Source organism: Narcine bancroftii, chromosome 2 (assembly GCF_036971445.1).
Source record: "Narcine bancroftii isolate sNarBan1 chromosome 2, sNarBan1.hap1, whole genome shotgun sequence".
Classification (NCBI taxonomy): Eukaryota; Metazoa; Chordata; class Chondrichthyes; order Torpediniformes; family Narcinidae; genus Narcine; species Narcine bancroftii.
In genome coordinates, this window is record NC_091470.1 from 4,832,033 (window position 1) to 4,845,147 (window position 13,115).

Sequence of the window (13,115 nt, forward strand, 5' to 3'; positions counted from 1 at the left end):
GAATGAAATGTCACAGGGAAAGGGAATGAAATGCCACAGGGGGAGGGAATGAAATTTCACAGGGAGAAGGGAAAGAAATGTCACAGGGAGAGGGAATAAAAAGTCACAGGGAAGAGGGAATAAAATGTCACAGGGAATAGGAATAAAATGTCACAGGAAGAGGGAATAAAATGTGACAGGGAGAAGGGATTAAAATGTCAGAGGGAGAAGGGAATAAAATGTCACAGGGAGAAGGGAATAAAATGTCACATTGAGAGGGAATAAAAAGTCACAGGGAGAAGGAAATAAAATGTCACAGGGAGAAGGGAATAAAATGTCACATGGTGAGGGAATAAAACGTCACAGGGAGAAGGGAATGAAATGTCACAGGGAGAAGGGAATAACATGTCACAGGGAGAAGGAATAAAATGTCACAGGGAGAAGGGAATAAAAGGTCTCAGGAAGAAGGGAAAAAATGTCACAGTGAGAAGGAAATAAAATGTCACAGGCAGAAGGGAATAAAATGTCACTGGGAGAAGGGAATAAAATGTCACAGGGAGAAGGGAATTAAATATCACAGGGAGAGGGAATCAAATGTCACTGGGAGAAGGAATGAAATGTCACATGGAGAAGGGAATAAAATGTCACAGGGAGAAGGGAATAAAATGTCACAGAGAGAAGGAAATAAAATATCACAGGGTAAAGGAATAAAATTTCACAGGGAGAGGGAATAAAAAATCAAAGGGAGTGGGAATAAAATGTCACAGGGAGATGGGAATAAAAAGTCACAGGAAGAGGGAATAAAATTTCACAGGGAGAGGGAATAAAAAATCACAGGGAGAGGGAATAAAATGTCACAGGGAGAAGGGAATAAAAAGTCACAGGAAGAGGGAATGAAATGTCACAGGGTTAGAGAATGAAATGTCACAGGGAAAGGGAATGAAATGTCACAGGGGGAGGGAATGAAATGTCACAGGGAGAAGGGAAAGAAATGTCACAGCGGAGGGAATGTAATGTCACAGGGAGAGGGAATAAAAAGTCACAGGGAGAAGGGAATAAAATGACACAGGGTGAAGGAATGAAATGTCACAGGGAGAGGGAATAAAATGTCACAGGGAGAAGGGAATGAAATGTCACAGGGAGAAGGGAATAAAATGTCACTGGGAGAAGAGAGTAAAATGTCACATGGAGAGGGAATAAAATGTCACAGGGAGAAGGGAATGAAATGTCACAGGGAGAAGGGAATAAAATGTCACTGGGAGAAGAGAGTAAAATGTCACAGGGAGAAGGGAATTAATTATCACAGGGAGAGGGAATCAAATGTCACAGGGTGAAGGGAAGAAAATGTCACAGGGAGAAGTGAATAAAATGTCACAGAGAGAAGGAATAAAATTTCACAGGGAGAAGGAAATAAAATATCACAGGGAAAAGGAATAAAATTTCACAGGGAGAAGGGAATAAAAAGTCACAGGAAGAGGGAATAAAATTTCACAGGGAGAGGGAATAAATTGTCACGGGGAGAAGGAATAAAATGTCACAGGGAAAAGGGAATGAAATGTCAAAGGGGGAGGGAATGAAATGTCACAGGGAGAGGGAATGAAAAGTCACAGGGAGAAGGGAATAAAATGTCACAGGGAGAAGGAATAAAATGTCACAGGGAGAGGGAATAAAATGTCAGAGGGAGAAGGGAATAAAATGTCACAGGGAGCGGGAATAAAATGTCAGAGGGAGAAGGAAATAAAATGTCACAGGGAGAAGGGAATAAAATGTCACAGGGAGAGGGAATAAAATGTCACAGGGAGAGGGAATAAAATGTCACAGGGAGAAGGAAATAAAATGTCACAGGGAGAAGCGAATAAAATGTCACAGGAAGGAGGGAATAAAATGTCACTGGGAGAAGGGAAAAAATGTCAAAGTGAGAAAGGAATAAAATGTCACAGGGAGAAGGAATAAAATGTCACAGGGAGAGGGAATAAAATGTCACAGGGAGATAGAATAAAATGTCACAGGGAGAAGGAATAAAATGTCATAGGGAGAAGGGAATAAAATGTCAGAGGGAGAAGGAAATAAAATATCACAGGGAGAAGGGAATAAAATGTCACAGGGAGAGGGAATAAAATGTCACAGGGAGATGGAAAAAAATTTCGCAGGGAGAGGGAATAAAAAATCACTGTGAGAGGGAATAAAATGTCACCCAGAGAAGGGAATAAAATGTCACAGGGAGAAGGGTATAAAATGTCACAGGAAGAGGGAATAAAGTGTCACAGTGAGAGGGAATGAAATGTCACACGGAGAAGGGAAGAAAATGACAGAGGGAGAAGGGAATAAAATGACTCAGGGAGAAGGGAATAAAATGTCACAAGGAGAGGGAATGAAATGTCACATGGAATAGGAATAAAATGTCACAGGGAGAGGGAATAAAATGTCACAGGGAGAAGGGATTAAAATGTCACAGGGAGAAGGGAATAAAATGTCACAGGGAGAAGGGATTAAAATGTCACTGGGAGAAGGGAATAAAATGTCACAGGGAGAAGGGAATAAAATGTCACATGGAGAGGGAATAAAAAGTCACCGGGAGAAGGAAATAAAATGTCACAGGGAGAAGGGAATAAAATGTCACATGGTGAGGGAATAAAATGTCACAGGGAGAAGGGAATGAAATGTCACAGGGAGAAGGGAATAACATGTCACAGGGTGAAGGAATAAAATGTCACAGGGAGAAGGGAATAAAAGGTCTCAGGAAGAAGGGAAAAAATGTCACAGTGAGAAGGAAAGAAAATGTCACAGGCAGAAGGGAATAAAATGTCACTAGGAGAAGGGAATAAAATGTCACAGGGAGAAGGGAATTAAATATCACAGGGAGAGGGAATCAAATGTCACAGGGAGAAGGAATGAAATGTCACATGGAGAAGGGAATAAAATGTCACAGGGAGAAGGGAATAAAATGTCACAGGGAGAAGGAAATAAAATATCACAGGGAAAAGGAATAAAATTTCACAGGGAGAGGGAATAAAAAATCAAAGGGAGTGGGAATAAAATGTCACAGGGAGAGGGAATAAAATGTCAGAGGGAGAAGGTAATAAAATGTCACAGGGAGCGGGAATAAAATGTCAGAGGGAGAAGGAAATAAAATGTCACAGGGAGAAGGGAAAAAATGTCAAAGTGAGAAAGGAATAAAATGTCACAGGGAGAAGGAATAAAATGTCACAGGGAGAGGGAATAAAATGTCACCGGGAGAAGGGAATAAAATGTCACAGGGAATAGGAATAAAATGTCACAGGGAGAGGGAATAAAATGTCAGAGGGAGAAGGGATTAAAATGTCAGAGGGAGAAGGGAATTAAATGAAACAGGGAGAAGGGAATAAAATGTCACATGGAGAGGGAATAAAAAGTCACAGGAAGAGGGAATGAAATGTCACAGGGTTAGAGAATGAAATGTCACAGGGAAAGGGAATGAAATGTCACAGGGGGAGGGAATGAAATGTCACAGGGAGAAGGGAAAGAAATGTCACAGGGGGAGGGAATGTAATGTCACAGGGAGAGGGAATAAAAAGTCACAGGGCGAAGGGAATAAAATGTCACAGGGTGAAGGAATAAAATGTCACATGGAGAGGGAATTAATGTCACAGGGAGAAGGGATTAAAATGTCAGAGGGAGAAGGGAATAAAATGTCACAGGGAGAAGGGAATAAAATGTCACATGGAGAGGGAATAAAAAGTCACAGGGAGAAGGAAATAAAATGTCACAGGGAGAAGTGAATAAAATGTCACATGGAGAGGGAATAAAATGTCACAGGGAGAAGGGAATGAATTGTCACAGGGAGAAGGGAATAAAAGATCTCAGGCAGAAGGGAAAAAATGTCACAGTGAGAAGGAAATAAAATGTCACAGGGAGAAGAGAATAAAATGTCACTGGGAGAAGGGAATAAAATGTCACAGGGAGAAGGGAATTAAATATCACAGGGAGAGGGAATCAAATGTCACAGGGTGAAGTGAAGGAAATGTCACAGGGAGAAGGGAATAAAATGTCACAGAGAGAAGGAATAAAATGTCACATGGAGAAGGGAATAAAATGTCACAGGGTGAAGGAATAAAATGTCACAGGGAGAGGGAATAAAATGTCACAGGGTGAAGGAATAAAATTTCACAGAGAGAGGGAATAAAATTTCACAGGGAGAGGGGAATAAAATGTCACAGGGAGAAGGAAATAAAATATCACAGCGATAAGGAATAAAATTTCACAGGGAGAGGGAATAAAAAATCACAGGGAGAGGGAATAAAATGTCACATGGAGAAGGGAATAAAAAGTCACAGGAAGAGGGAATAAAATTTCACAGGGAGAGGGAATAAATTGTCACGGGGAGAAGGAATAAAATGTCACAGGGAAAAGGGAATAAAACGTCACAGGGAGAGGGAATGAAATGTCACAGTGAGAAGGGAATAAAATGTCACTAGGAGAAGGGAATAAAATGTCAAAGGAAGTGGGAATAAAATGTCACAGGGAGAAGGAAATAAAATATCACAGGGAGAGGGAATAAAAAATCACAGCGAGAGGGAATAAAATATCAAAGGGAGAAGGGAATAAAAAGTCACAGGAAGAGGGAATAATATTTAACAGCGAGAGGGAATAAAATGTCACGGGGATAGAGAATGAAATGTCAAAGGGGGAGGGAATGAAATGTCACAGGGAGAGGGAATGAAATGTCACAGGGAGAAGGGAATAGAATGTCACAGGGAGAAGGGAATAAAATGTCTCAGGGAGAAGGGAATAAACTGTCACAGGGAGACGGAATAAAATGTCACAGGGAGAGGGAATAAAATGTAACAGGGAGAAGGGAATAAAATGTTACAGGAAGAGGGAATAAAATGTCACAGGGAGAAGGGAATAAAATGTCACAGGGCGAGAGAATAAAATGTCACAGGGAGAAGGAATAAAATGTCACAGGGAAAAGGGAATAAAATGTCAAAGGGAGAAGGGAATAAAATGTCACAGGGAGAGGGAATGAAATGTCACAGGTGGAAGGAAATAAAATGTCACAGGGAGAAGTGAATAAAATGTCACAGGGAGAATGAAATAAAATATTACAGGGAGATGGAATAAAATTTCACAGGGAGAGGGAATAAAAAGTCACCGGGAGAAGGAAATAAAATGTCACAGGGAGAAGGGAATAAAATGTCACATGGTGAGGGAATAAAATGTCACAGGGAGAAGGGAATGAAATGTCACAGGGAGAAGGAATAAAATGTCACAGGGAGAAGGGAATAAAGGTCTCAGGAAGAAGGGAAAAAATGTCACAGTGAGAAGTAAAGAAAATGTCACAGGCAGAAGGGAATAAAATGTCACTAGGAGAAGGGAATAAAATGTCACAGGGAGAAGGGAATTAAATATCACAGGGAGAGGGAATCAAATGTCACAGGGAGAAGGAATGAAATGTCACATGGAGAAGGGAATAAAATGTCACAGGGAGAAGGAATAAAATGTCACAGGGAGAGGGAATAAAATGTCAGAGGGAGAAGGTAATAAAATGTCACAGGGAGCGGGAATAAAATGTCAGAGGGAGAAGGAAATAAAATGTCACAGGGAGAAGGGAAAAAATGTCAAAGTGAGAAAGGAATAAAATGTCACAGGGAGAAGGAATAAAATGTCACAGGGAGAGGGAATAAAATGTCACAGGGAGAGGGAATAAAATGTGACAGGGAGTGGGAATAAAATGTCACGGGGAGAGGGAATAAAATGTCACAGGGAGATGGAAAAAAATTTCGCAGTGAGAGGGAATAAAAAATCACAGGGAGAGGGAATAAAATGTCACCGGGAGAAGGGAATAAAATGTCACAGGAAGAGGGAATAAAATGTCACAGTGAGAGGGAATGAAATGTCACACGGAGAAGGGAAGAAAATGACAGAGGGAGAAGGGAATAAAATGATACAGGGAGAAGGGAATAAAATGTCACAAGGAGAGGGAATGAAATGTCACAGGGTTAGGGAATGAAATGTCACAGGGAAAGGGAATGAAATGCCACAGGGGGAGGGAGTGAAATGTCACAGGGAGAAGGGAAAGAAATGTCACAGGGAGAGGGAATAAAAAGTCACAGGGAGAAGGGAATAAAATGTCACAGGGAATAGGAATAAAATGTCACAGGAAGATGGAATAAAATGTCACAGGGAGAAGGGATTAAAATGTCAGAGGGAGAAGGGAATAAAATGTCACAGGGAGAAGGGAATAAAATGTCACATTGAGAGGGAATAAAAAGTCACAGGGAGAAGGAAATAAAATGTCACAGGGAGAAGGGAATAAAATGTCACATGGTGAGGGAATAAAATGTCACAGGGAGAAGGGAATGAAATGTCACAGGGAGAAGGGAATAACATGTCACAGGGAGAAGGAATAAAATGTCACAGGGAGAAGGGAATAAAAGGTCTCAGGAAGAAGGGAAAAAATGTCACAGTGAGAAGGAAATAAAATGTCACAGGCAGAAGGGAATAAAATGTCACTGGGAGAAGGGAATAAAATGTCACAGGGAGAAGGGAATTAAATATCACAGGGAGAGGGAATCAAATGTCACTGGGAGAAGGAATGAAATGTCACATGGAGAAGGGAATAAAATGTCACAGGGAGAAGGGAATAAAATGTCACAGGGAGAAGGAAATAAAATATCACAGGGTAAAGGAATAAAATTTCACAGGGAGAGGGAATAAAAAATCAAAGGGAGTGGGAATAAAATGTCACAGGGAGATGGGAATAAAAAGTCACAGGAAGAGGGAATAAAATTTCACAGGGAGAGGGAATAAAAAATCACAGGGAGAGGCAAATAAAATGTCACAGGGAGAAGGGAATAAAAAGTCACAGGAAGAGGGAATGAAATGTCACAGGGTTAGAGAATGAAATGTCACAGGGAGAAGGGAATAAAATGTCACATGAAGAGGGAATAAAAAGTCACAGGAAGAGGGAATGAAATGTCACAGGGAGAAGGGAAAGAAATGTCACAGGGGGAGGGAATGTAATGTCACAGGGAGAGGGAATAAAAAGTCACAGGGAGAAGGGAATAAAATGTCACAGGGTGAAGGAATAAAATGTCACATGGAGAGGGAATTAATGTCACAGGGAGAAGGGATTAAAATGTCAGAGGGAGAAGGGAATAAAATGTCACAGGGAGAAGGGAATAAAATGTCACATGGAGAGGGAATAAAAAGTCACAGGGAGAAGGAAATAAAATGTCACAGGGAGAAGGGAATAAAATGTCACATGGAGAGGGAATAAAATGTCACAGGGAGAAGGAAATAAAATGTCACAGGGAGAAGGGAATAAAAGGTCGCAGGCAGAAGGGAAAAAATGTCACAGTGAGAAGGAAATAAAATGTCACAGGGAGAAGGGAATAAAATGTCACTGGGAGAAGGGAATAAAATGTCACTGGGAGAAGGGAATTAAATATCACAGGGAGAGGGAATCAAATGTCACAGGGTGAAGGGAAGGAAATGTCACTGGGAGAAGGGAATAAAATGTCACAGAGAGAAGGAAGAAAATGTCACATGGAGAAGGGAATAAAATGTCACAGGGTGAAGGAATAAAATGTCACAGGGAGAGGGAATAAAATGTCACAGGGTGAAGGAATAAAATTTCACAGGGGGAGGGAATAAAATTTCACAGGGAGAAGGGAATAAAATGTCACAGGGAGAAGGAAATAAAATATCACAGGGATAAGGAATAAAATTTCACAGGGAGAGGGAATATAAAATCACAGGGAGAGGGAATAAAACGTCACAGGGAGAAGGGAATAAAAAGTCACAGGAAGAGGGAATAAAATTTCACAGGGAGAGGGAATAAATTGTCACGGGGAGAAGGAATAAAATGTCACAGGGAAAAGGGAATAAAATGTCACAGGAAGAGGGAATAAAACGTCACAGGGAGAGGGAATGAAATGTCACAGTGAGAAGGGAATAAAATTTCACTAGGAGAAGGGAATAAAATGTCAAAGGGAGTGGGAATAAAATGTCACAGGGAGAAGGAAATAAAATATCACAGGGAGAGGGAATAAAAAATTACAGCGAGAGGGAATAAAATGTCAAAGGGAGAAGGGAATAAAAAGTCACAGGAAGAGGGAATAATATTTAACAGCGAGAGGGAATAAAATGTCACGGGAATAGAGAATGAAATGTCAAAGGGGGAGGGAATGAAATGTCACAGGGAGAGGGAATGAAATGTCACAGGGAGAAGGGAATAGAATGTCACAGGGAGAAGGGAATAAAATGTCACAGGGAGAAGGGAATAAACTGTCACAGGGAGACGGAATAAAATGTAAAAGGGAGAGGGAATAAAATGTCACAGGGAGAAGGGAAAAAAATGTCACAGGGAGAGGGAATAAAATGTCACAGGGAGAAGGGAATAAAATGTTACAGGAAGAGGGAATAAAATGTCACAGGGCGAGAGAATAAAATGTCACAGGGAGAAGGGAGTAAAAAATCACAGGGAGAGGGAATAAAATGTCACCGGGAGAAGGGAATAAAATGTCACAGGGAGAATGGAATAAAATGTCACAGGGAGAAGGGAATAAAATGTCACAGGAAGAGGGAATAAAATGTCACAGTGAGAGGGAATGAAATGTCACACGGAGAAGGGAAGAAAATGACAGAGGGAGAAGGGAATAAAATGATACAGGGAGAAGGGAATAAAATGTCACAAGGAGAGGGAATGAAATGTCACAGGGTTAGGGAATGAAATGTCACAGGGAAAGGGAATGAAATGCCACAGGGGGAGGGAATGAAATGTCACAGGGAGAAGGGAAAGAAATGTCACAGGGAGAGGGAATAAAAAGTCACAGGGAGAAGGGAATAAAATGTCACAGGAAGAGGGAATAAAATGTAACAGGGAGAAGGGATTAAAATGTCAGAGGGAGAAGGGAATAAAATGTCACAGGGAGAAGGGAATAAAATGTCACATTGAGAGGGAATAAAAAGTCACAGGGAGAAGGAAATAAAATGTCACAGGGAGAAGGGAATAAAATGTCACATGGTGAGGGAATAAAATGTCACAGGGAGAAGGGAATGAAATGTCACAGGGAGAAGGGAATAACATGTCACAGGGAGAAGGAATAAAATGTCACAGGGAGAAGGGAATAAAAGGTCTCAGGAAGAAGGGAAAAAATGTCACAGTGAGAAGGAAATAAAATGTCACAGGCAGAAGGGAATAAAATGTCACTGGGAGAAGGGAATAAAATGTCACAGGGAGAAGGGAATTAAATATCACAGGGAGAGGGAATCAAATGTCACTGGGAGAAGGAATGAAATGTCACATGGAGAAGGGAATAAAATGTCACAGGGAGAAGGGAATAAAATGTCACAGGGAGAAGGAAATAAAATATCACAGGGTAAAGGAATAAAATTTCACAGGGAGAGGGAATAAAAAATCAAAGGGAGTGGGAATAAAATGTCACAGGGAGATGGGAATAAAAAGTCACAGGAAGAGGGAATAAAATTTCACAGGGAGAGGGAATAAAAAATCACAGGGAGAGGGAATAAAATGTCACAGGGAGAAGGGAATAAAAAGTCACAGGAAGAGGGAATGAAATGTCACAGGGTTAGAGAATGAAATGTCACAGGGAAAGGGAATGAAATGTCACAGGGGGAGGGAATGAAATGTCACAGGGAGAAGGGAAAGAAATGTCACAGTGGAGGGAATGTAATGTCACAGGGAGAGGGAATAAAAAGTCACAGGGAGAAGGGAATAAAATGACACAGGGTGAAGGAATGAAATGTCACAGGGAGAGGGAATTAATGTCACAGGGAGAAGTGATTAAAATGTCAGAGGGAGAAGGGAATAAAATGTCACAGGGAGAAGGGAATAAAATGTCACATGGAGAGGGAATAAAAAGTCACAGGGAGAAGGAAATAAAATGTCACAGGGAGAAGGGAATAAAATGTCACATGGAGAGGGAATAAAATGTCACAGGGAGAAGGGAATGAAATGTCACAGGGAGAAGGGAATAAAATGTCACTGGGAGAAGAGAGTAAAATGTCACAGGGAGAAGGGAATTAATTATCACAGGGAGAGGGAATCAAATGTCACAGGGTGAAGGGAAGAAAATGTCACAGGGAGAAGTGAATAAAATGTCACAGAGAGAAGGAATAAAATTTCACAGGGAGAAGGAAATAAAATATCACAGGGAAAAGGAATAAAATTTCACAGGGAGAAGGGAATAAAAAGTCACAGGAAGAGGGAATAAAATTTCACAGGGAGAGGGAATAAATTGTCACGGGGAGAAGGAATAAAATGTCACAGGGAAAAGGGAATGAAATGTCAAAGGGGGAGGGAATGAAATGTCACAGGGAGAGGGAATGAAAAGTCACAGGGAGAAGGGAATAAAATGTCACAGGGAGAAGGAATAAAATGTCACAGGGAGAGGGAATAAAATGTCAGAGGGAGAAGGGAATAAAATGTCACAGGGAGCGGGAATAAAATGTCAGAGGGAGAAGGAAATAAAATGTCACAGGGAGAAGGGAATAAAATGTCACAGGGAGAGGGAATAAAATGTCACAGGGAGAGGGAATAAAATGTCACAGGGAGAAGGAAATAAAATGTCACAGGGAGAAGCGAATAAAATGTCACAGGGAGAGGGAATAAAATGTCACAGGGAGATAGAATAAAATGTCACAGGGAGAAGGAATAAAATGTCATAGGGAGAAGGGAATAAAATGTCAGAGGGAGAAGGAAATAAAATATCACAGGGAGAAGGGAATAAAATGTCACAGGGAGAGGGAATAAAATGTCACAGGGAGATGGAAAAAAATTTCGCAGGGAGAGGGAATAAAAAATCACTGTGAGAGGGAATAAAATGTCACCCAGAGAAGGGAATAAAATGTCACAGGGAGAAGGGTATAAAATGTCACAGGAAGAGGGAATAAAGTGTCACAGTGAGAGGGAATGAAATGTCACACGGAGAAGGGAAGAAAATGACAGAGGGAGAAGGGAATAAAATGACTCAGGGAGAAGGGAATAAAATGTCACAAGGAGAGGGAATGAAATGTCACATGGAATAGGAATAAAATGTCACAGGGAGAGGGAATAAAATGTCACAGGGAGAAGGGATTAAAATGTCACAGGGAGAAGGGAATAAAATGTCACAGGGAGAAGGGATTAAAATGTCACAGGGAGAAGGGAATAAAATGTCACAGGGAGAAGGGAATAAAATGTCACATGGAGAGGGAATAAAAAGTCACCGGGAGAAGGAAATAAAATGTCACAGGGAGAAGGGAATAAAATGTCACATGGTGAGGGAATAAAATGTCACAGGGAGAAGGGAATGAAATGTCACAGGGAGAAGGGAATAACATGTCACAGGGTGAAGGAATAAAATGTCACAGGCAGAAGGGAATAAAATGTCACTAGGAGAAGGGAATAAAATGTCACAGGGAGAAGGGAATTAAATATCACAGGGAGAGGGAATCAAATGTCACAGGGAGAAGGAATGAAATGTCACATGGAGAAGGGAATAAAATGTCACAGGGAGAAGGGAATAAAATGTCACAGGGAGAAGGAAATAAAATATCACAGGGAAAAGGAATAAAATTTCACAGGGAGAGGGAATAAAAAATCAAAGGGAGTGGGAATAAAATGTCACAGGGAGAAGGAATAAAATGTCACAGGGAGAGGGAATAAAATGTCAGAGGGAGAAGGTAATAAAATGTCACAGGGAGCGGGAATAAAATGTCAGAGGGAGAAGGAAATAAAATGTCACAGGGAGAAGGGAAAAAATGTCAAAGTGAGAAAGGAATAAAATGTCACAGGGAGAAGGAATAAAATGTCACAGGGAGAGGGAATAAAATGTCACCGGGAGAAGGGAATAAAATGTCACAGGGAATAGGAATAAAATGTCACAGGGAGAGGGAATAAAATGTCAGAGGGAGAAGGGATTAAAATGTCAGAGGGAGAAGGGAATTAAATGAAACAGGGAGAAGGGAATAAAATGTCACATGGAGAGGGAATAAAAAGTCACAGGAAGAGGGAATGAAATGTCACAGGGTTAGAGAATGAAATGTCACAGGGAAAGGGAATGAAATGTCACACGGGGAGGGAATGAAATGTCACAGGGAGAAGGGAAAGAAATGTCACAGGGGGAGGGAATGTAATGTCACAGGGAGAGGGAATAAAAAGTCACAGGGCGAAGGGAATAAAATGTCACAGGGTGAAGGAATAAAATGTCACATGGAGAGGGAATTAATGTCACAGGGAGAAGGGATTAAAATGTCAGAGGGAGAAGGGAATAAAATGTCACAGGGAGAAGGGAATAAAATGTCACATGGAGAGGGAATAAAAAGTCACAGGGAGAAGGAAATAAAATGTCACAGGGAGAAGGGAATAAAATGTCACATGGAGAGGGAATAAAAAGTCACAGGGAGAAGGGAATGAATTGTCACAGGGAGAAGGGAATAAAAGATCTCAGGCAGAAGGGAAAAAATGTCACAGTGAGAAGGAAATAAAATGTCACAGGGAGAAGAGAATAAAATGTCACTGGGAGAAGGGAATAAAATGTCACAGGGAGAAGGGAATTAAATATCACAGGGAGAGGGAATCAAATGTCACAGGGTGAAGTGAAGGAAATGTCACAGGGAGAAGGGAATAAAATGTCACAGAGAGAAGGAATAAAATGTCACATGGAGAAGGGAATAAAATGTCACAGGGTGAAGGAATAAAATGTCACAGGGAGAGGGAATAAAATGTCACAGGGTGAAGGAATAAAATTTCACAGAGAGAGGGAATAAAATTTCACAGGGAGAGGGGAATAAAATGTCACAGGGAGAAGGAAATAAAATATCACAGCGATAAGGAATAAAATTTCACAGGGAGAGGGAATAAAAAATCACAGGGAGAGGGAATAAAATGTCACATGGAGAAGGGAATAAAAAGTCACAGGAAGAGGGAATAAAATTTCACAGGGAGAGGGAATAAATTGTCACGGGGAGAAGGAATAAAATGTCACAGGGAAAAGGGAATAAAATGTCACAGGAAGAGGGAATAAAACATCACAGGGAGAGGGAATGAAATGTCACAGTGAGAAGGGAATAAAATGTCACTAGGAGAAGGGAATAAAATGTCAAAGGAAGTGGGAATAAAATGTCACAGGGAGAAGGAAATAAAATATCAC